The 25286-nt window shown below is 43.3% G+C and overlaps 1 non-coding gene across 1 annotated transcript; it reads right to left on the minus strand.

Annotated features, from left to right (window-relative positions):
- Window positions 1-11707: 11707 nt before the first annotated feature.
- Window positions 11708-11845, minus strand: LOC114815502. The gene has a single exon (XR_003763290.1). It is a non-coding gene; the product is annotated as a small nucleolar RNA SNORA7 (small nucleolar RNA).
- Window positions 11846-25286: the final 13441 nt, after the last annotated feature.

Here is a 25286-nt window from a genome sequence, read left to right on the forward strand (position 1 = left end):
AATACTGGATTAGATACCAGGAAATCAGGTCAGACACAGTCCCTGTCCCACACAGGGCTCACAGTCTAACTAGGAGGGAGAACAGGTATTGAATCCTATTTTGCAGATGAGGTAACTGAGGTCCAGAAAAGTTAAGTGACTTGCCCGAGTTCACACAGCAGGCAAATGACCAAGGTGGGATTAGAACCCAGGTCTTCTGACTCCCATACTCTTTATACTAGGCAACACTATATCTCTTCTCTACTCAGAGAAGCAGTATGGCTTAGTGCAAAGAGCACAGGCTTGGGAGTCAGAGGTCATGGGTTCTAATCCTGGATCTGCCCCTTATCAGCTGTGACTTTGGGCAAGTCACTTCTCCATGCCTCAGTTACCTCATCTGTAAAATGGGGACTAAGACTGTGAGCCCCACGTGGGACAACTTCATTACCTTGTATCTATCCCAGCGCTTAAACACTATTACTAGAAGTTCTTAACAAATATCTTTTTTTTTTTTACTCTTAATGTGCCATGCACCTTTTAGGGAATTTCTTAATAAGGTAATAATAATAATAATGTTGGTATTTGTAAAGCACTTACTACGTGCAGAGCACTATTCTAAGCGCTGGGGGAGATACAGGGTAATCAGGTTGTCCCACGTGAGGCTCACAATCTTAATCCCCATTTTACAGAGGAGGGAACCGAGGCACAGAGAAGTGAAGTGACTTGCCCACAGCCACACAGCTGACAAGTGGCAGAGCCGGGATTCGAACCCACGACCTCTGACTCCCAAGCCCGGGCTCTTACAACTGAGTCACGCTGCTTCTCCAGGGTCCCTGTGTCACAGGACCACTTCTGTAAGAGCCAGAGATGGGATCAAAGAGGGAAGCTGCTTCCCACTATTCCATCCATCCCCACATCCAACTACAGGCTGCTGGCAGGGCCAAATATGAGGCTAGACGCCCTGGCGTTGGTTGTTGGCTTTCAGGTCCATGTTAAGCAAATGGCTCCCAAATCAGTTCATCAATATGTCAGACAGTCAGTCAGACAAACAGTGAGTCAGCCAAGCTCCAGCCGGGGAGAGTGGTGGGAGGAGTGAAGGCCCCATTGATCTAATTTTTTGCCACTAGAGTGGCTTTGGCATGGGAAATCGCCAGGGCTACACTGGGGTGTCCAACCTCAACTCCCTCTGAAGACTGGTTTCTCCTTAGAAACACTCTGGTTCTAAAATGAAGTCCAGTCTCCTTTACAGAGAAAATTCTGTAAGCTGTTAACGAACTGGGGGAACTTTAGAAAATTTTTTCCCCACCCAGAGGCTGCTGGGCCTTCTTTTAAAGTGGCCCTTTTATTCTTGTCATGGAACGCAGGCACTAAGAACCGTCCTCCCTTAGGGGTCTTCCTGATGTGGAATTCCTTGTTCTCTTTTGTTTTTGACCTCATCCAGGGTGTATGTGAGGCCAGGGAAGTATTGCGAGGGATGTGGCCTGGTCTGTGACTGATTTGTTGATATTGGCAGCACATTTCATTTTCACTGAACCTTGGTTCTGTTCTTTCCTCCAGGTGAGGTGGGGATAAGAGCAGTGAGGAACGGGGAGGAGGAAATGGAGTTATTTGCAACCCCCCCTTCTTGTGAAAGTCAGAGTACTGGGTCAGCAGGTTGGGGGTGTGGGTCCGGCCTCAAGCCATGTCTAGAGGCTGGCTATCAACAGTCTTGCTGCTTGCTGCCCCAGATCAAGCTCTCTTGTTATAACTGACACAACTGGCTGTTTGATTTCTTCTTCTATTATGTTTTAATGCTTTTTACTCAAGGGTTTGCTGGTATTTTGCACCTAGCTCCTCTCTAGACTTAACTGGATTCATTCATTCATTCAATTGTATTTATTGAGCACTTACTCTGTGCAGAGTACTGTATTAAGCACCTGGGAGAGTACAACACAATAGACAGATTCCCTGCCCACAGCGAGTTTACAGTCTAGAGCTGGGGAGACAGAGATTAATATAAATAAATAAATGACAGATATGTACATAAGGACTGTGGGTTTGGGGGTGCTGATGAACAAAGGGAGCAAGTCAGGGTGATTCAGAAGGGAGTGGGAAAAGAGGAAAGCGGGGCTAAGGGAAAGCCTCTTGGATAAGAGGGTGATCATTGTTTTAATGGTAGAAAAGGAAACAGAGCCAGAGCTATCCATGCAGGTAAATATTCCAGTGTCATCAACCCCAAATCACCTTCAGACATTTGATTCCTAGCTGCAGCACTTATACGCATAGGTATATTTCATTTGCATATTCATATTCATGTTCTATTATTTATTCAGATGTTTCATACTGATAGATTCATTGTTATATCTCTGTCCTTCCTCCTACCTCCACTGTGTATAAATGAAATTGTCTCCCCATTAAATTACTATTAGATGATAACAATGATGATAATAGTAAATGTGATGTTTGTTTACTGATTACTATGTGCCAAGCCCTATGCTCAGTGCTTGAGCTCACAGTCTAAGAGAGAGGGAGCACAGAAATTTAGTTCCCATTTTACAGATGACAAAACTGAAGCACAGAGAAGTTAAGTGATTTGTCCAAGGTTTTACAGTAGGCAAATAGGAGAATCAGATTTAGAATCCAGGGCTCTTGATTACATCACACTGCTTGGCTGTATTGTAAACTCCTAGAGAGAATCAAATGTGTATGTTGCTTTATTGTAATTACCCACAAGCTTAGCTCCTAGGTGTCAATGGGAAAAAAAGTCCTAGTGGAAAGAGCTTGGGCCTGGGAGTCAGAAGGTCTGGGTTCTCATCTCGACTCTGCCATGTGACCTTGGGTAAGTCACTTAACTTCTCTCTGCCTCGCTTTTCTCATCAGTAAAACGGGGACTAAACCTGCTTTCCCTCCTAATCAGACTGTGAGCTTGATGTGGGGCAGGGACTGTGTTTCTATAGGGTAAACCTCTAGAGGATAATGCTTCAAGAAGATGATCCACACAGCATTATGTAGTATAGATTGGAGGAGAGGTGGCTGAAGGCAGGGAGAACAGTAAGAAGGCTGATGCTATCAATGGTCTAGTCATAATGTTGACCAGAGCTTTTTTTCAGGGTGGTAGCTGTTTGGGTGGAGAGGAAGGGGTGGACGCAGGAGATCTAATATAGGAAGAACTGAGATAAGTTTGGGCAGAATATTGAATGTGAGAGTTGGGTTATTGTTGATAACACCGAGTTTATGGGCTTCTGGGGCAAGGAGAATTATAGTGTGATTGATTATGATGGGAAAAGTTTGGAGGAGGAGTGGGTTTAGGGGGCAAGAGGGGTAGTTCTGTTTTAGCTATATTAAGTTTGAGGAGCCGGCAGTACATCCCAGTAGAGACATTCTGGAGTAGAGAGAGATGATGTGGTGTTGCAGGTCAGATGGTCTAGTGGAAAGATCAGGGATCTGGGACTCAGAGGATCTGGGTTCCAATTCTGTCTCTGCCAGTTGATTTCCGGGTGACCTTAGGTAAGTTACTTAATTTCTCTGTGCCTGTTTCCTCAGTGAACAAATGGGGATTCAACACCTGTTCTCCCCACTACTTAAACTGTGAGCCCCATGTGGGACAGGTACTGTGTCCAATCTGTTTAACTTGTATCTATCTCAGGGCTTAGAAAAGTGTTTGACACATATTAAGCACTTAACAAATACATGATAAAAATGATAATGACAATAATGTCAATAATGATAACAATGAGATATTAGGTTTGAGAGATGGATTTGAGAATTGCCCACATGTCACTCATAGCTTGGAGATGGGTTTGAGGATGGGTGTGGCAAGAGTGGGAGGCCAGAGTCAGAAAGCCTGAGCCAGGCAAGATTTATTCCGTGTGGCAAATTCAGCTTCCCTTTCGGGAAGAATACACTTATTTTTAGTACCCCATGGTTTATTGAGATTACAAAACAAAGAATAATTGAGCATCCCTTTTTGGGAGGAATACAATTAAGTGGCCAGCATGTTCCCCGACTTCTAACAGCCGGCAGAACTGGGAAGGAGACGCCGGTTGTCTCCAGGGCTACGTTTCAAATCATCCAGGGGCTACCTTTTAAACACCCCCTGCACAGGTTATCTTTCAAGTCACCTGACAATCAAGATCTCTTGAGGGAATACTCACTTCTCCTTGCTTCAGTGAGGAAATCCAATTGGTCATGTGGCTCCACAGAGGGACCAGCAGGGTGGGCATCCCCAACTCTGTAGAGGTGACGTGCCACCTCCTTGTGACAGAGTTCCAACCCACTACCAAGAGTCTGTGGAGGCTCCCCTCTGGATTTAGTCAGCTAATTCCTGATCCTCCCTGCCTCAGTGGTCATATTTGGGAAGATTGGTGGCAAGACCCGTCGGAATTCTCCACTCCAGTTACCTCGTGGGTTTTTGGCCTTTTGCTGATTACTAGCCTTCCAGCATCAGGGACCTTGTGGGTTTTCAGAATTGAGGGGTGCCTGGAGATACATGGTGTGTGTGTTCAGAGCAAATGGTGGCTTGTTACAAAATGGAATTGGCCTGGCCAAGGCCCGGCCAGTCACACCACATAAAGGTGGATCTCTTTGGTGGATCTAAGGGGAGCACATGCAAACACAGAAGGCCAAACGAATACTTTAAAGAAATACTGAAGTAAACTATGCAAAAATAGGCCTATTGGAAGTATTACAGAGTGCAATCAAGAGAGGATTGCTCTCTTTGACTGAAGAAGACTCCACTAAGCCTGGATCGCAGAGAAGCAGTCTGGAAAACAGGCAGATTTTGCAAATGGCAAAAGCATCAGCATCGTAAGCTCTTCTCTAAACTGTTAAGTTCCTTGTGGGCAGCAAATGTGTCTACCAATTCTGTGGTATCGTACTCCCCCAAGTGTTTAGTAGAGTGCTCTACCATAATAATCCCTCAATAAATATGATTGATCAACTGATTGACCAGGAGATGTGTCTGTGAGCCCTTGAACATCTGGACAGACTGAGCAACTTCAAAATATGCCAAGAAGATAGATTTCCCCTCTAGCCCATAAGCCTGTTGTGGGCAGGATTATGTCTATCAACTCTGTTATACTCTCCCAAATACTTAGTACCATGCTTTGTCCACAGTAAGTGCTTAAATGCGATTGAGTGATTGACTGAAGAAGATCCTCCCGGGAGATTTAATTGCAGGGATGGATAGTGCTCCTGGAAAATGATCAGATTCCACGATATGGGTTGCTAAATAACTCTGGTTTACTTCTGTTTAGCAAATAAAGGAAACATCAATTTGTAATCACCTACATTATGTCCCACCTCCAAAAAGCAAGATATCTTCTGTGCACCAAAGTCTAAACCATGACATCATCATTGAGCCTCAGGGCTGAGAAACAGCCTGGTATAGTAGATAGAGCATGGGCCTGGGAGTCAGAAGGTCATAGGTTCTAATCCTGGCTCAGCCACTTGTCTGCTGTGACCTTGGGCAAGTCATTTCAATTCTCTGGGCCTCAGTTACCTCATCTGTAAAATGGGGATGGAGACTATAAGCCCCATGTGGGACAGGGACTGTGTCTAACCCGATTTACTTGTATCCACCCCAGCGCTTAGTACAGTGCCTGGCACATAGTAAGAGCTTAACACATATCACAGTTTTTATTATTATTATTATGATTACTGGACTGACCAAGGAGATGAAGTGGATTTTTGTTAGTCATGCACTGTGTTTTTCATGGATTGAAGAATTTCATGTTAGTGTCATCTTCTTAGAGAATGAAGCATATGCAGTCTCCCCTTTGCAGGACTTTTCCTTAAAGGAAAGCCTAAATGAAATAAAATATTTTCTAAGGAATGCTTCCAAATGAATCTTTTTACATTTGGGTTGCTCAGAATTTAATTGAAGCCCTGAAGGAATCAATGATGATGGCAGAATTCTGAAAGCTCTTGCTGAATTGATAGATTTATAGATTATAGAATTGTAGGGCCTATAATTCTCTTTATCCTTAATTCTTTTCAAACTTCACATAAAAAGAAACCCTAAGTATCTTCTACTTCTCTCTTGGAGCATCTAGAAACAATAATGGGCATTCGATGAAAGCCGAAGATAGATCAGAAGAAATTACCTGTAAGCTTGAAGTAGAAACTTTGGGGAAATAATGCACTTAGGATGGATAGATGAAATCTCACAACATAAATGATGAATGGACCTGGGTTCAGTTACAAAGATTTGGGAACCGAGAACCTGCATGAAAGAATTGATTAGAGTGCTTAAGTTCTGCTCACTCTCCTCTTTTTTCCCTGCTGGCCACATTCCCGCCAGGGCAGTTAGTGAGTGGGAAGGAAGTGAAGAAGCACACTGTGAAGCACACATGAGAATTTTGGGTACAAAACCCATTTACGACATCGCATCGATGCTGTCCTTTCACACCACAGACCAGCAGGTGGCTTCCAGGGAAGCACCTCAATAACTACTTCGGGACTTCATGGCCCATGTTAGCCAGCTATTTTCAGGGTTTCCGTTGAGCTTTTCCATCCTGTAAGATGCCCTATGGGTTCTTTGGTCAGCAGCCTTCACCACTGATCTCCTAGTCCTAGCAAGATTTTCCTACTTCTGCCTGCTTCACTTCCCCATATTGCAGTTAAGTAGAGGTAGGATTTTGTGGGTGGATTTTGTAGCTGCTTTCAGGTTCTTTTTTCTACTTTATTCCATGAAATTGCAGGGGCATAGCTCAAAACTTTTCCTATTTAAATAAAGCCAGATCAAAAGCCCTTCAGAATGTAATTTTCATGAAAGAAAATTGAAGTCCATTTTTACCAAGAAAATGAGCAAACCGTAAATTCTTGCAAGGGAGGAGAGGAAATGGAAGATGGCAAATATTTCATAAGCCTCACTCAACTTCGAGGACATAGAACTTAAAACTTCCAACTAGAGAGTGTGTTTGGCCAGAGAATATCATTATATCATGTCCAGTTTCAGAACTGAACAAAACACTGTTATAACCTTTCTTTTTTTCCCAGATAGTCAATTATTTCTAGCCCGAAAATCTAACAGAGCTCCCCACAGCCCAGACCAAGATGGTCTGATGCTGACTTAATATGGCTGGCATTCTACCTAAGGGGTTGGTAATACCACTCTTCTCCTGGGCTCTGGATCACCCAGATCACGGTGTCATCTTTGACTCGTCTCTCTCGTTCACCCCACACATCCAATCCGTTACCAAGACCTGCCGATCTCACCTTTATAATATCACCAAGATCTGCCCTTTCCTCTCCACCCAAATGGCTACCTTACTGCTACAGGCTCTCGTAATATTCCGGCTAGACTACTGTGTCAGCCTTCTCTCTGATCTCCCTTCCTCCTCTCTCTCCCCGCTCCAGTCTATTCTTCATTCCGCTGCCCGGCTCATCTTCCTGCAGAAACGCTCTGGGCATGTCACTCCCCTTCTTAAAAACCTCCAGTGGTTGCCTATCAACCTCCGCACAAAACAAAAACTTCTCACTCTAGGCTTCAAGGCTCTCCATCACCTTGCCCCTTCCTACTTCTCCCTTCTCTCTTTCTACTGCCCACCCCGCACGCTCCACTCCTCTGCTGCCCACCTCGTCACCGTCCCTCGGTCTCGCCTATCCCGCCGTCGACCCCTGGGCCATGTCCTCCCGCGGTCCTGGAATGCCCTCCCTCCTCACCTCCGCCAAACTAATTCTCTTCCCCTCTTCAAATCCCTACTTAAAGCTCACCACCTCCAAGAGGCCTTCCCAGACTGAGCTCCCCTTTTCCCTCTGCTCCCTCTACCCCCCTTCACCTCTCCGCAGCTAAACCCTCTTATCCCCCCTTTCCCACCATTCCTCCCCCTCTCCCATCCCACCCCCTCAGCACTGTACTCATCCGCTCAACTGTATATATCTTCATCACCCTATTTATTTTGTTTAATGAGATGTACATCACCCTGATTCTATTTATTTGCTATTGTTTTAATGAGATGTTCTTCCCCTTGATTCTATTTATTGCCATTGTTCTTGTCTGTCCGTCTCCCCCGATTAGACTGTAAGCCCGTCAAAGGGCAGGGACTGTCTCTATCTGTTGCCGATTTATACATTCCAAGTGCTTAGTACAGTGCTCTGCACATAGTAAGTGCTCAATAAATACTATTGAATGAATGAATGAGCTATCTTTGATGTCTCCCATCTTCAAAGGTGATGATGTAAGCTCCCATCAAGAATGAGACCCTCACTCATCTCCTACTACAGTCCAGCCCACACACTTTGCTCCTCTAGTGCCAGCTTGCTCACTGTGTCTTATCTTGTCTATCTCGCCGCCGACCCCTTGCCCATGTCCTCACTCTCCATATATGCCAGATCACCACTCTCCCCACCATCAAAGCCTAATTAAGGTCACATCTCTTCCAAGAGACCTTCCTCGATTAAGCTACAGCACCCTCTCCCTTCTGCATCATCTATGTACTTGGATCTGTGCCTTTTGGGCATTCATCTTCACCTCACCCTCAGCCCTACAGTACCTATGTACCTATTTATAAATTATATCTTATAAATTGTTTAATGTCTGTCTCCCACTCTAGACTGTAAACTCATTGTGGGCAGGGGATATGTCTACTGACTCTCTTGAACTGTACCCTCCTGATCACTTAGTACAGTCCTCTGCAAAAAGTAATGGCTTAATAAATTGTACATTCCAAGTGCTTAGTATAGTGCTCTGCACATAGTAAGTCCTCAATAAATACTATTGAATGAATGAATAAATGCCATTGATTGATTGATTGATTACAGTGCTAGCATTTTGTGCAGCAGCACCACTTACACTCTCCCACCTCTGTCAGTCATGTTTCCACTGGACTGTGCCCAGCCTGATTAACTGGTGTCTACCCCAGGGCTTAGGATAGTGCTTGGCACATAGTAAGCGCTTAACAAATAACATCATCATCATTTATCACTAGGGCACAGAATGCCAGCAGGTGGGGAAACAGAGGTGCAGGACATTATGAAGAGTAGACAAAGATTCTTTAAATGCAGAACCCATTTATGGCTGAGGATACTGTGGCCTGGTGCCAGTGCTGAGCTGTAGCATCATTGTGCAATAGGCAATCTTTGTCCATTTTTGCTGTTTATCAGGATTTCTGCTGGGCCACTCCACCTTGGGGAATACTTCTAAGTGGTTTTTTTTGTGGGAGAAATATTCACCGCTGATGGCTTAACCCCACTAGGCTGAACTGGGACCAGAATCCAGGTCTCTTCATTTCCAGAGCAGTGTTCTTTCCACTGGATCGACAGCAAAGCTATTTTCAATGGTTGAGTGTATTGGAAATGTCTTCTGAGCTTTGAGGTCTGCAATGGTAATTATCATAGAGAAGCCTCATGGTCTACTGGAAAAAGCATGGGCCTGGGAATCCGAAGGACCTGGATTCTATCCCAGCTCCACCACTTGTCTGCTCTGTGACCTTGGGCAAGTCATTTCACTTCTCTGTGCCTCAGTGATATCATCTGTAAAATGGGGATTAAGACATTATTATTATGGTACTTGTTAAGAGCTTACTATCTACCAAGCACTAATCTAAGTCTTGGGGTAGACACAAGTAAATCATTCATTCATTCATTCATTCAATCGTATTTATTGAGCACTTACTGTGAGCAGAGCACTGTTCTAAGCTCTTGGAATATACAAGGTTGAACGAGACCCCTCCTCACATGAGTCTCACTGTCTAAGTAAATGCAAGAGTAAATATCTTGAAACTTTCAAAATACCAAGGGAGAAAACATGGGTGTTTAGAGGTTTTAACCAACCCTTAATCCTCTTATTTTACTAAATTGAAAAGGAAGGGAAGTGTCTTTGGTGCCAGAGAAAATGTACAATGCCCATTAACGTTAGTGGTAGTCCTTTGAACACTGCAAGACCAGCATTGCCAGATATGTTTTCTGATTTAATCATCATAGTCAATGATGGCTTCTCAGTAGGTAAATAAGGCAGAAGGCAAGCCAAAATCCTAAACTGATGTCTGAAGCTTAGATTTTTTATAGCCTTTTAAAAAGTGAGAAGCCGAATGATAAGACAAAAGATAAAAGTTAGTTTTGATGTGAAGATCTGCTTTCAGAAGCTTTTAAACCTTTGTGGAGATGAATTCCTATTAATTTATATAATGACATTAATAGTGATCACTGTGATAAAAGATCAATCAGCGGCAAACAAGGTGCAGGAATTAAACATATTAGGGGAAGTCTTTAACTAAAAAGAAGGTTATTTTTTCCCTCTTCTCTATCTCTTCCTTAACACAGGCAGCAAGAGATTCAGGCCCCCAGCTTTCTCTAGCAGAGTATACTATACCTTTTGGACGTAACTTTAAAGACTTTAAACAGCTTGAGACTTATGGTTTGCCACGGGAGCATATAGCAAATTCCTGTTTCTAGGTTTTGAACCAGGAGCTGGAGTACAAGAGACCTGCTCAGGAAGTCGCAGGTGGTGGGAAAGGGGAAACAAGGTCATTTTGAACCACGTACATTAAGGTTGTACCTTTAAAGTCAATTCTAAATTTAATTGAAAGCCGAGGGCAGAGAAGCCAAGATCGGAGCAATGCGGTGATTTATTCTGAAGCGTGTAAGAAGTCATGCAGCTGAATGCCAGATGAGCAGCAGCTTTAATAAAATGGCACTGGGGAAGGCAGCAGGAAGGGGTTACAGAAATGGAAGCTGCATTAGATGAAGGATCTCCATGTTTGAAAGGGGAAACGTGTCTGACCGAGCTGTGTTTGCCCAAACTCTGCTGCTTTCTGAGGATGGGAGGGCCTAAGTACGCACATCAGACAGAGGGCTGGGATCAGACAGATTTTACCAAGACTTTTAATCCTGAATTTTGCGTGGAACTGTAAAAGTATCAAAATTGAAGGGCAACTGAAGAATGAATGACAACGAGACCCAACATTATTTTTTTAAATTGAAATTTCGATAGAGAACATGACATCATGACTGGATAACTGCAGTAAACATTCCCCATGCTGAAGAAATGCTGTTCTAAGGCCAAGTGTTGTGGTGTAATGGATAGGATCCTACTATCCCAACCCATAGCATTTTGTCTCGACAATTATCTTGATTTGAGAACTGTTCCAGGAACATTTCACAAACTTGGCTGGAAGGGCCACAAAAGTTTGGGATTGCTTCTTCTATTTTGGCAAATCTCATTTGGAACTTTCCTCCATCCAGATTCATGGTTTCAGGTTGTCATTAGGACTCTAAAAAAGGAACTGAAAAGTTGTGTTTCCTGTTTCAAGCCCTACCCCATTCAGTGAGATTTCCTTATGGTGCTTGTAGAAACAAATGAGGTCAGTGTTATCAGACGATTGTCTCTCATAAACAAATCCTTCTTTAGGTGCTCATCGCTTCCTTCTGGTTGTGCTATCCAGGGTGTGGAATTAAGACTATCGCCAGAGGGGATATGAATTAGTGCTGTAACCCAGCTAGTAACCGAGGGGTGATGAGCTTTTTGATCAGAGAAGAAATATAGAAAACCCCTCTTTATCCAGACAATTTATGGTTACTACTTGTTGTTGTTTGATGCTGTTGAGTAGTGTCCGACCCATAGCAACACCATAGACACATCTCTCCCAGGACAATCCACTTCTATCTGCAATCGTTCTGGTACTCTATCTGTAGAGTTTTCTTGGTTAAAATATGGAAGTAGTCTACCATTGCTTCCTTCCGCGCAGTAAACGAGTCTCTGTCCTTCACTCTCTCTCATGCCGCTGCTGCCCAGCATAAGTGTGTTTTGACTTGTAGCAGATTGCCTTCCACTCACTAGCCACTGCCCAAGCTAAGAATGGAATGGGTATGCCTCTGCTTGACTGTCCCTCCTGTAGTCATCACTGGTAGCATGCTGGAAACTCTCCAAGTGTGACCCTGAGAGGATGGTCACTACTAATAGATGGTAATTACAAAATGTAGGGAGATAGTGAATAGAAATTATTGAGATTACTCAAATCTACATGTACTATTAGTTCTTATTAGAAGCTTACTGTGTTAATACTCCACAGTATTAAGTGTGGGGAAATCAATCAATCAATCAATCAATCAATCAAATGTATTGAGTGCTTACTGTGTGCAAAGCACTGTACTAAGCACTTGGAAGAGTACAATAAATGGTAATTACCCTCCTACCCCCTTGGGGGAACTCACAAATTTCATAATTATTAACAAAATCTACATGGTTTTGGCATTTATGCATAAGTCTTTCAGATTTCAGATGAAATACAACAAAATGTATCTGTAACATTTCTTACCACTCTGCTTATCCGAATAACAATAACTGTGGCATTCATTAAGTAGTTACTATGTGCCAAAAACTGTATTAGATACAAGATAATCAGATCAGTTATAGTCTCTGTTCCACATGTGAAAGAGAAAACAAGTATTTATTTCCCCATTTTACAGATGAGGAAACTGAAGCCAGAGAAGTTAAGAGACTTGTCCAAGGTCACACAGCAGACTCTTGGCAGAGCCAAGATTAGAACTCAGATATTCTGACTCCTAGGGTTGTGCCCTTCTCATTATGCCATTCTGTTTTCTGGAATCATTCACCCAGCCCTATCCTCTCTCCCCTACTTTCTGTTACTTTCTTTAGGCTAACATAATGCATTAAGCCTCTCTCACTAGGATTGCACAAAACTTTCCAAAACCTCCCAAAATGTACCAGAAAGGAACTGTGAAAAAGAAGGGCAACACATAATAAGGTTTGTTTCAAAGAGGTGTGCTTCAATGAGGAGGAAAAGAGAAAATGAGGGGGAAGATCACAAGAAGAAGAGGCAGATGAGTGAGAAAATGAGGAAAGAAGGGTAAGGCTGACAGGTGTGTATCAGAAAGATGGCAGTTTCTGGTTTGCTGACAGTGTAAGTAAGTCTTGGAGATGGTTTGGAAAAAAGTCTATCAGCTGCAAACCTTTTTCTCAGTGACTTGGAGAGTCTCCTGGTGACAGTTCATTCATTCATTCAATCACATTTATTGAATACTTACTGCAGAGCACTGTATTAAGCTCTTGAGAGAGTACAATGTTTGGGACTTAGGAACCACTTAACAAATTCTATAATTATTAACAATAAACAGACACATTCTTTGACCACAGTGAGCTTACAGTCTAGATGGGGGGAGACAAACATCAATACAAAAAAAAAATGACAGATATGTATGTAAGTGCTGTGGGGCTGGGAGGGGGGGAGAACAGAAGGAGCAAGTCAGGGTGATGCAGAAGGGAGCGGGAGAAGTGAAAAGGGAGGATTAGTCTGGGAAGACCTCTTGGAGGAGATGTGCTTTCAATAGGCTTTGAAGTAGGGGAGGGTAATTATTTGTCGGACTGGGGAGGAAGGGCGTTCCAGGCCAGAGGCAGGACATGGGCTAGGAGTCATTGGCAAGATAGGCGAGATGGGCAACCACCGGATTTTTTTTGAGGAATGACATGACATGTCCTGATGAGGAAACGTAAAAGGGGAGACTGGAAAATGGGCTTAAATAAAAGATATTTGAAGGTGTTGACCCACTGTGAAACAGGAAATCCAGACATCCAGAAATCCAGACCAGATTTAAAAGGATGAGTGATATGGATATATCCAGCAATGAGAAGATTTGTCCTTAGTGGTATATGCATCTCTGGTTCTACTCCTCAGGACTCCAGGGTCTATGCAAGGATGATCTTATATTACCCCTCATTTGATGCATTGTCTTCCAGAAAAGCCCCAGTCAGTGACTTGCTTTAACCATCAAAAATATTTTATCATCATCATTATAATTATTAATATTTATTGAGACGTGCCTGGAAAACCTATAGTCATCCCTTCCTTCAAGGAGCTTATAATCGAAAGGGGAAGACAACATAAACTGATGAATAGTTAAGTAAGTGTGATAGTGGATCTGTGTGATAGACACAATTTGATAAATATTTCAAGTACATCTTAATGATATTTTATGAACTTTCCCCTCAAGGCAAACCCGTGCTGTATGAATCAATCAATAGTGTTTATTGGGTGCTTACTGTGTGCAGAGCACTATACCAAGAACAATAGAGTTACTAGACAATCCTTTCCCTGAAAGATCTTCCAATTTAGCTGGTGAGACAAACACTAAAATGAATTACAGGTAGGGAAAAGCAACAAATGTGTACATGCATTTGTGTACAATGTGTGATGACATGTCCAAGTCTGAGCTCCTTATCTTCCCTCCCAAATCCTATCTTCTCCCTGACTTTCCCGTCACTGTGGACGGCACTACCATCCTTCACATCTCACAAGCCCGCAAACTTGGTGTCATCCTTGACTCCACTCTCTCATTCACCCCACACATCCAATCCATCACCAAAACCTGCCAGTCACACCTTCACAAAATCACCAAGATCCATCCTTTCCTCTCCATCCAAACCACTACCTTGTTGGTATAATCACTCACCCTATCCCGACTGGATTACTGCATCAGCCTGCTCTCTGATCTCCCATCCTCCTGTCTCTCCCTGCTTCAGTCTATATTTCACTCTGCTGCCTGGATTATCTTTCTACAGAAACGCTCTGGACCTGTCACTCCCCACCTCAAAAATCTCCAGAGGTTGCATATCAATCTTCGCATGGAGCAAAAACTCCTCACTATTGGCTTCAAAGCTCTCCATCACCTTGCTCCCTCCTAACTCGCCTCCCTTTTCTCCTCCTACAGCCCAGCCTGCACACTCCACTCCTCTGCCACTAACCTCCTCACTTGCTTTGTTCTCACCTGTCCTAATAATAATAATAATGTTGGTATTTGTTAAGCGCTTACTATGTGCCGAGCACTGTTCTAAGCACTAGGGTAGACACAGGGGAATCAGGTTGTCCCACGTGGGGCTCACAGTCTTAATCCCCATTTTACAGACAAGGGAACTGAGGCACAGAGAAGTTAAGTGACTTGCCCACAGTCACACAGCTGACAAGTGGCAGAGCTGGGATTCGAACTCATGAGCCCTGACTCCAAAGCCCGTGCTCTTTCCACTGAGCCACACTGCTTCACGCTGTCCTGCCGTCGACCCCTGGCCCACGTCCTACCTCTGCCTGGGAATGCCCTCCCTCTGCAAATCCACCAAACTAGCACACTTCCCCACTTCAAAGCCCTACTGAAAGCTCACCTCCTCCAGGAGGCCTTCCCAGACTGAGCCCCCCTTTTCCTCTGGTCCTCCTCCCCTCCCTCTGCTCTTCTCCCTCTGCTCTATCCCTTCCCTGCCCTACAGCACTTGTGTATATTTGTACATATTTATTACTCTATTTTATTAATGAGGTGTACATATCTATAATACTATTAATCTACTTTGATGCTACTGATGCCTGTCTACTTGTTTTGGTTTATTGTCTGTCTCCCTCTTCTAGACTGTGAGCCTGTTGTTGGGTAGGGATTGTCTCTATCTGTTGCTGAATTGTACTTTCCAAGTGCTTAGTACAGTGCTCTGCTCACAGTAAGTGCTCAATAAATATAAATGAATGAATGAATGACATACCCTTGATTAAAATGGACATAAATTGTCAAATTCAGTTACACAACATTTGCTTGATTTATACAGTTTGGGTGGTGAATTTATTTTGCTTTGGCAATAACAGAACTTTGTTTCTAAGAAAGAAAGACTTAAAGAGGCTCAGAATGTTTCTTGGACAGCCAGTCATTCTTACAAAAGAAGATTTTGATGAGTTCAGTGCAAACAAATTAAAAGCATATGGATTCAGTTTTCATTAAAATACACAGGCGTCTAAGAAGTCAGTACAGCAGAGATTTGTAGCCTGAGGCCAAAACACAATCCCTTACCCAGGAAGAGAGGCAGCCCCCATTATGACATGAATGCTAGGTAATATCTTAATAATAACCATCTAGTCTAAAAATAAAATAAAGTTGGTCCTATCACAGCTGACTGAACAGCACTAGAAAGAACCACCAAAGAGAAAGAAACTTAGTTGGATGTAGTTGAAAGGGTAACAAATTGAAGATCAGATCTTTCATGGGAATGTTGTCTTGGAAAGAATGTGTTCCTTCCACAGGCACTGAGTAGTTTTAGGTTCTGTGAAGACACAATAATATAGTGTCATCAATTTTCATTGTTGTTTCATCCACGTAATCATTTAATTTTAACTGACACTGATTATTCACCTCAAAGGGATTTTCATTTTACTCCTGCAGTTATAATCCTTCCATCAATCAATCAGTGGTATTTACTGAGCGCTTAACCGTGTGCTGAGCCATTTGAAGAGATCATTGTCTCTATCTACTCTGTCCTGTTGTGCTACATCCTTCTGTCAGGGCTCATGGGACTGAGTCTGAAGAGCTGCTTTGCTCTTAAGGGTCTAGTGATGGTGCTGCTCTCCTGGCCCGATTTACCATCTGGTGTTAGTCAAGGACATTCGGTGCTCTATTTCTCCCTCTGTAAAATGGGATACTTATCTGGTTTCCCCTTGTAGGCTTTCATTCTCAGTCTCTGCGGGCTCCTCCTCTGCCTTCCACTCCCTAACTGTTGCAGGGGTCCCTCAAGGTTAAGTTCTGAGTCCCCTTCTATTCTCCATTTACACCCACTCCCTTGGAGAATTCATTTGCTCCTATGGCTTCAACTACCACCTCTATGCAGATGATACCCAAATCTACATCTCCAGCCCTGATCTTCCTCCCTCTCTGCAGTCTCACATTTCCTCTTGCCTTTAATACATCTCTACTTGGATGTCCTCCCATCATCTCAAACTTAACATGTCCTAAACAGAACTCCTTATGATGATGATGGTATTTGTTAGGCGCTTACTATGTGCCAAGCACTGTTCTAAGCACTCGGGTAGATGCAAGATAATCAGGTTGTCTCACGTGGGGCTCACAGTCTTAATACACATTTTAGACATGAGGTAACTGAGACACAGAGAAGTGAAGTGACTTTCCCAAAGTCACACAGCTGACAGGTGGCAGAGCCGGGATTAGAACTCACAACCTCTGACACCCAAGCCTGTGCTCTTTCCACTAAGCCATGCTGCTTCTCCTACCCAAACCCAGTCCTTCCCCCTGACTTTCCCATCATTGTAGGCGGCACCACCATCCTTCCTGTCTCACACTCCCAAAATCTTGGTGTTATCCTTGACTCCTCTTTCTTCGTTCAGCCCACATATTCAATCCATCACTACATTCTGTCAGTTCCACCTTCACAACATTGCTAAAATCCACCCTTTCCTCTCCATCCAAAGTGCTACCATGTAAATACAGTTACTCACCTTATCCTGCCTGGATTACTGCATCAACCTCCTCGCTGACTTCCCAGCTTCCTATCTCTCCCTACGTCAGTCCATACTTTACTCTGCTGCCAGGATCATTTTTCTAAAAAACTTTCAGGACATGGAATCCTGCTCCTCAAAAAACTCCAATGGTTGCCCATGCACCTCCGCATCAAACAAAAACTCCTCACCATTGGCTTTAAAGCACTTCACCACCTTGCCACCTCCTACCTCACCTCACTACTCACCTTCTACAACCCAGCCTGCCAACTTTGCTCCTCTAGTGCTAAACTTCTCACTGTGCCTCTCTCTCACCTATCTCACCACGGGCCGCTAGTCCATGTCCTCCCTCTGTTCTGGAATGCCCTCCCTCAAATCCGTCAGACAGTTACTCTCCATCTTCTCAAAGCCTTATTGAAGGTACATCCCCTCCATGAGTCTACATCCCCTCCATGAGTCCTTCCCAGACTAAGATCCTCCTTTCCTCTTTTCCCACTCCCTTCTTAGTCACCCTGACTTGCTCCCTTTACTCATCCCCCCTGCCAGCCCCACAGCACTTATGTATATATTTGTAATTTATTTGTATTGATGTCTCCCTCCCTCCTATGGACTATTAGTCAGAAGGCCCTGGGTTCTAATCCCATTTCCACCATTTGTTTGCTGGGTGACCTTGGGCAAGTCACTTCACTTCCCTGTCACACAGCAAACAAATGGTGGAGTTGGGATTAGAACCCAGGGCCTTCTGACAATTAGGTCCATGCTCTTACTAACAAATGCCACTATTATTGTTATTATTATTATTATTATATGGTGCTGTGAACTCATTGGAGAGAAGATGCTGAGCAAACTAAGATGCTGAATGTATTCTATTCACATAAGGCACAGAGAAGTTACTGACTCAACTAACTGAAGCAGTGTGGCGCAGTGGAAAGAGCACGGGCTTTGGAGTCAGGGCTCATGAGTTCGAATCCCAGCTCTGCCACTTGTCGGCTGTGTGACTGTGGGCAAGTCACTTAACTTCTCTGTGCCTCAGTTCCCTCATCTGAAAAATGGGGATTAAGACTGTGAGCCCCACGTGGGACAACCTGATTCCCCTATGTCTACCCCAGCGCTTAGAACAGTGCTCGGCACATAGTAAGCGCTTAACAAATACCAACATTAACTAAAGCTCTGTAGCAAAACTGAAAAACAAAATTCAGGATAACTGATCTCCAGTCCAGGAAAATAGAAAGACTTCAAATGCAGCATCAGTGCAGTCTTCTTCAGCTGCACAGCTACTGAGATTTTCCTTTGAAGGCCTAGGAAGAAGTCTTGTCTGTTTCCTGTTTAGATTTAGAACTGGATGGACCTTGGTAATGGAGTCTTTATATTCCTCAGAAGAAGGAACTGGGATATGATATTTATAAATGACAAAGTTAATTATGATGTTAAGCTCTAGCTATGTATCCAGCACTGTTGTTCTAAGCACTAGAGTAGATGCAGGCAATCAAGTCAGACTCAGTCCCTTTCCCACACGGCTCTCACAGTCTAGGTAGGAGGGAGAACAGGTGTTTAATCCCCACTTTATTCATTCATACATTCATTCATTCAATCGTATTTATTGAGCGCTTACTGTGCGCAGAGCACTCTACCGGGCACTTGGAAAGTACAGTTAAGCAACAAAGAGAGACAATCCCTGCCCACAGTGGGCTCACAGTCTAGAAGGGGGGAAGACAGACATTAAAACAATAAACAGGCATCAATAGCATCAATATAAATAAATAGAATTAGAGATATACATACACATCAGAAGTAAAACAGGCATTAATATAAATAGAATTATAGATATGTACATAAGCACACAAGTGCTGTGGGGTGGGGAGTAGAGCAAAGGGAGGGAGTTGGGGCAAGGTGTGGGGGAGGGAGAGCTGAGGCAAATGGTGTGGGGGTGGAGGGAGGCTTAGTCTGGGAAACTGAGGCACCCAGAAGTTAAATGATTTACCCCAGGTCACAAAGCAAGCAAGATGTGGAGCCGGGATTAGAACCCAGGTCCTCTGACTCCCAAGCCCATGTTTGTTCCACCAGTCCAAATTGCTCCTCTGCATCAAATAGGTGTTCGGTAAATAGTATGGTGAAGTATTGAAACTGACCACTCCTCAATCTTTTACACTGACTCTTCCTTTGCAACCTAGTCCCTAGATGAGGGTACCTAGTTCTGGGTCCTCTTCCATTCTCAATCTACACCCTCTCCTCTGGGGACCTCATCCATTCCCATGGTTTCAACTACCATCTCTACAAGGATAACTCCCAAACTTACCCTTCTAAGCACTGTGATCTCTCATGCAATCTCACATTTCCTTTTGGATTCAGGACATCTTTACTTAGATCTTGGATCTACTATGCTGTTGCAAGCACTTACCCTATCCCACCTTGACTACTTGCATCTGCCTTTTCATTGACCTCCCTGCCTCATGTCTTTCCCCATTCCAGTCCATATTTCACTCTTGCCTGGATCATTGTTCTGAAAAAAACATTTAACAGGCATCTCCCTACTCCCAAGAAGTTCCAGTGGATTCCCAAACACCTTCATATCAAACGGAAACTACTTACTATCTTACCATCACCTTTAAACCACTCAATCAGCTTGCCCTTCGTACTTTACCTCACTGGTCTCCTGCAGCTCAGTCAGGTCATGTTGCTTCTCTGGTGCCCCTATCTCATCTGTCTTGCCACTGACCCTTGTCTCATGGTCTCCCTCTGGCCTGAACCCTCCTCCCCCTTCATATACACCAGGCCATCACTTTAAAGATGTCCTGAATCCAACAATGATAGGAAAGTACAAGGGAAGAAAGAGACCAGAAGGGAAGATGTAGTTCCATTTTGGATATGTTGAGTTTAAGGTACTCAATCAATCAATGGCATTTAGTGAGTGCTTACTGTGTGAAGAGCACTGTACAAAGCACTTAGGAGAGTACAATGCAACAGAGTTGGTAGACTGCCCACAATGAGCTTGTCTTAGTCTAGAGGGAGAGATGGACATGAACATAAAAAAAGACTTGATTGTCTTTATCTACCCCAGTGCTTAGAACAGAGCTTAACACATAGATAGTGCTTAATACCACAATTATTTTGGTCATTCATAAATGTCATATGTCCTTCTGAGGAATACAAATACTTCATTACCAAGATCCATCCCATTCCATATCTAAACAAGAAACAGACAAGACTTCTGTTGATAATATCACCATTCTCCCCAACTCACAACCCCACAAGCCTGGTATTATTGTCTATCAATCCAAATTTTCAGTCAAATCCTGTCAGTTATTTCTTCATAGCACCTCCAGAATCTTTATGTTCCTCTCCACCCAAACTGCTACTATGCTAGTCCAAGCATCTCTCATATACCTTCTCTATTACTGCATAAGCTTCCTCACTGGCCTCCCTGACTCCTCCCTGTCCACATTTCACTCTGAATCCCAGATCAGTTTTCTAAAACATCATAGTCGATCAATCAACCAATCGTATTTATCAGCTTTAAAGCACTCGATCACCTTGCCTCCTTCTACCTTGCTTCTCTCCTACTACAACCCAGCCCATACACTTTGCTCCTCTAATGCCAACCTTCTCACTGTACTTCAGTATCATCTATCTCACCATCGACCTCTTGCCCTCTTGCTGCCTCTGGCCTGGAACACCGTCCCTCTTCATATCTGACAATGACTCTCCCCACCTTGAAAGTGTTATTGAAGGCACATTTCCTCCAAGAGGCCTTCCCTAAGTCCTCCATTTCTCTTCTCCTTCTCCCTTCTGTGTCGCCTTGACTTGCTCCCTTTATTCATCCCTCCTCCCAGCCCCACAGCACTTATTTATTCAATCGTATTTATTGAGTGTTTACTGTGTACAAAGCACTGTATTAAGCGGTTGAACACTTACTAAGCACTTGACTTATTTACATATCTGTAATTTTATTTATTTATATTAATGTCTGTCTCCTCCTCTAGACTGTAAGTTCACTGTGGGCAGAGAATGTGTCTGTTATATTATTGTATTGTAGTCTCCCCAGCACTTAGTAGAGTGCTCAGCACACAGTAAGCGCTCAATAAATACGATTGACTGACTGACTTACTGTTTGTAAAGCACTGTACTAAGTTCTTGGGAGCATACAATCTAATACAAGTCATAGACATGTACTCTGCCCACAAGGAGCTTACATTTTAGAGGAGGTGACAGGCATTACTATAAATAATTTGTATATATGTCCATAAATGTTGTAGACCTGAGGGTAAGGTGCAAATCCAAGTGTAAGGGTGACTCTGAAGAGAGTGGGAGAAGAAGAAATGAGGGATTAGTCAGGGAACACCTCTAGGAGGAAATGAGTTTTCAATAAGGCTTTGAAAGTGGGGAGAGTGATCATCTGATGGATATGAAGAGAGAGGGAGTTCCAGGCCAAAGGCAGGATGTGGGCAAGGGCTCAGAGGTGAGATGGGTGAAATTGAGGTACAATGAGTAGTTTGATATTTGGTGGAGCAAAAGTATGCGGGTTGAGCTTTAGCAGGAAATCAGGAAGGAAAGGTGGAAGGGGGCAAGACATTGTTCTTGCCTCTTCACTCTTCTAAACCTCCATGCGCTGCCCATTTCTCTCTGCATCAAGCAGAAACTCCTAATCATTAGCTTTAAGACACACAATCAACTTTTCCACCACTACTTCTCCTCTCTCCCCTCCCACTTTAACCTAGCCCACACACCTTGCTCCTTTAATGCCTTCTTATTCAGGTATGCCTTGCTGTCATCTACAGTTGGCCTCCTGCTCATACTCTTTCTCCTCCCTTCATATTCGGCAGACTGCTGCTCTTCTGTCTTCAAAACACAGCTCCTTGTGGGCAGGGAGCCTGACTACCAAAACTGCTATTGTGTACTCCATAAGAGCTTAGTACGGTACTCTGCACACAGTAAGTGCTCAAAAAATACGATCAATTGATTCTAAAATCACATCTCTTCCAGGAAGCATTCCCCAATTATTCTTTTATCTCTTCATCTATATCCCCTTCAATTGCCACTTCAGCACTTCCTCCATGTACTTTAGTCCTCCCTGCCATGAAACGAGGTACTCACTCTCCTCCCCACTCCACCCAACATTTATGGACATATCTTTAAACTCTGTTATTTTCTCCATCCTGTAATTTATTTTGGTGTCATTTCCTCCCACTAGATTATAAAGTGTCACTTTTCTTCCAAGTTTTAATTCCTCTTGGAAAAAACCCCAATAGGTCATGATGGAACTGTGTTTCCATAATGAGCTAAGTCCACCTTAATTCATTACTTGCATTTTTAAAAATGATATTTGCTAAATGCTTAGTATTCATTCATTCAATCAAATATATTGAGCAGTTGTGCAGAGCACAGTACAAAGCGCTTGGAAAGTACAATTTGACAACAGATAGAAACAATCCCTACCCAACAACTGGCCCACAGTCTAGAAGGGGGAGACAGATAACAAAACAAAACAAGTAGACAGGCATCAATAGCATCAAAGTAGATTAATAATATTATAGATATATACACTCATTAATAAAATAGAATATTAAATATGTACAAATATACACAGGTGCTGTGTGGCAGTGTAGGGGGTACAGCAGAGGGAGGGGAGGAGGACCAGAGGAAAAGGGGGGCTCAGTCTGGGAAGGCCTCTTGGAGGAGGTGAGCTCTCAGTAGGGCTTTGAAGGGGGGCAGTGAGCTAGTTTGGTGGATGTGAGGAAAAAGGGCATTCCAGGCCAGAGGTAGGATGTGGGCCAGGGGTCGACGGCAGAACAGGTGAGAATGAGGCACAGTGAGGAGGTTTGTGGCAGAGGATTGGAGTGTGTGAGCTGGGCTATAGAAGGGGAGAAGGGAGGTGAAGTAGGAGGGAGCAAGGTGATGGAGAGCTTATGTTCCAGGCACCGTACTAAATATGGGGATAGATACAATTTAATCAGGTTGGAGACAGTCCCTGTCCCAGATGGGGCTCATAGTACTAATTTCCATTTTACAGATAAGATAACTAATGCACAGAGAAGTTAAGTGACTTGCCCAAGGTCACATAACAGACAAGTGGCAGAGCTGTGATTAGAACCCAGATCGTGTGACTCCCAGGCCTGTGGTCTTTCCATTATACCACACTGCTTCTCACTAAGCTGCTCTGCTTTTCGACAGGATTTTTTTTTTTGTCTTTTTTAGATTTTTTGTATTAAAATTAGCATTTTTTTGTGACCAGTTTTCCTTCTCATTTTATGGAGACATTTTAGCTAATGATAAAATTGATTTTTTAATTATTCCTTTTTTCAGTTAGTGGTGTTTTTGAGTTGAGTTTGACATTTATGGGGAAAAATTTCTACATTTACCTATTTTTTTCTTAAAATGGCTTTAAATTTGGTGACGAATTTTTGAAAATGTGCTCATGTGAATTTTAATTCATTGCTCATTATTTGCAACACATAGTTGAAAAGATCAAGGAATCATTCTGAATAAGAAAACTAATTTGGTATGAAAAGGTAATGGGATAAGGCCTTACCAACACAATTCTATTGTTCTGTAGAATTAACTTCTGTAGGTCAGATGCCACTAGTGACTGATCTCAAGCCAAATAAGGTCAGCACAGGCTGATTACCAAAGAAACGTGTTTGCCCAGATTTCAACTGTTTGTGTATGTGTGTGTGTGAGAGAGAGAAAGAGAAAGAGAGAAAGAGAGTGTTAAAATTTGGCCTCTAGACCTTTCCTGTGGAAAAATACACCCGGAGAAACACTTAAAATGTAAATATATCTATCAGGATGTATTGACAGAGAAAGACAAAGACAGAGAGAGGGCAGGGAGGGGAGAGATAGAAATGCTTTCCTCTGAGAAATCCCTTTGGAAGAACTAAACTCCATCCCAAATCTCTCGACCAACGGCAGAAGATGCAAACCCCCAGAATGCTCCAAAGGCCTTGAGGAATATAGGAAAACCAATCCTTTTGCTCCCTGGATAATATACTTTGTTCTCTCTTTTTTTTCCTTCTTGACAATTTTCAAATGTTCGAAGGATTTGACAGTGCAACACTTTGACTCTGACCCAGACATCTAACAGAGACCAGTTGAAGAGGCTGGTACAATGGTTTCACCATAATCTGTTGAGTGCTTGAACCAGAAAACTGTCTGTTTGAGGAAGATGAAGAGTTGGATATTGGAAATGCTTTGGAGGAAGATTCGACATGATTTATTTATTTATTCATTCATTCATTCATTCAGTCGTATTTATTGAGTGCTTACTATGGGCAGAGCACTGTACTAAGCGCTTAGAATGTACAATTTGGCAACAGATAGAGACTATCCCTCTCCACCAATGGGCTCACAGTCTAAACGGGGGAGACAGACAACAAAACAAGTAGTCTGATGTCAGTATCTTCAAGATAAATAGAATCATAGATATATACACTTCATTAACAAAACAGAGTAATAAATAATATATACAAATATGCACAAGTGCTGTGGGGAGGGGAAGGGGGAAGAGCAGGGGGAGGGAGTAGGGGGAATGGGAAGGGGAGGAGGAGCAGAGGGAAAGGGAGGGCTCAGTCTGGGAGGGCCTCCTGGAGGAGGTGAGCCCTCAGGTTTAGCAGATGATTGACCGGGAGATCTGAAAGACAGTGAGGAAACATGTATGCTACCAAGACTGTGGGCTTTAGGGACAGGGAGGAAGGAATTATTGACAGAGATAATAACAGTAATATTAACAATAATAATAATTGTGGTATTTGGTAAGCTCTTATTATGTGCCAAGAACTGTACTAAATGCTGGGGTAAATTGGGTTGGACACAGTCCCTGTCCCAAAGGGGCTCCCAGTCTCAATCCCATTTTACAGATAAGGTAACTGAGGGCCAGAGAAGTGAAGTGACTTGCCCAAGGTCTTAGAGCAGACAAGTGGCAGAACCAGAAGCTGGGAGGAAGGAGCTGTTTTAGGAGGGCAGATGATAAGTTAAGTTTAAACCTATTGAGGATGAGGTGTCAGTGAGCATTCCACATGGAGATGTCCTGAAGAGAGGGAAAAAATGTGAGACTGAACAGCGGGAGAGAAATTGGGGCTAGAGTCAGAGATTTGGGAGTTATGTGCTTAAAGATAGTAG

This window comes from Ornithorhynchus anatinus, chromosome 1 (assembly GCF_004115215.2).
Source record: "Ornithorhynchus anatinus isolate Pmale09 chromosome 1, mOrnAna1.pri.v4, whole genome shotgun sequence".
Classification (NCBI taxonomy): Eukaryota; Metazoa; Chordata; class Mammalia; order Monotremata; family Ornithorhynchidae; genus Ornithorhynchus; species Ornithorhynchus anatinus.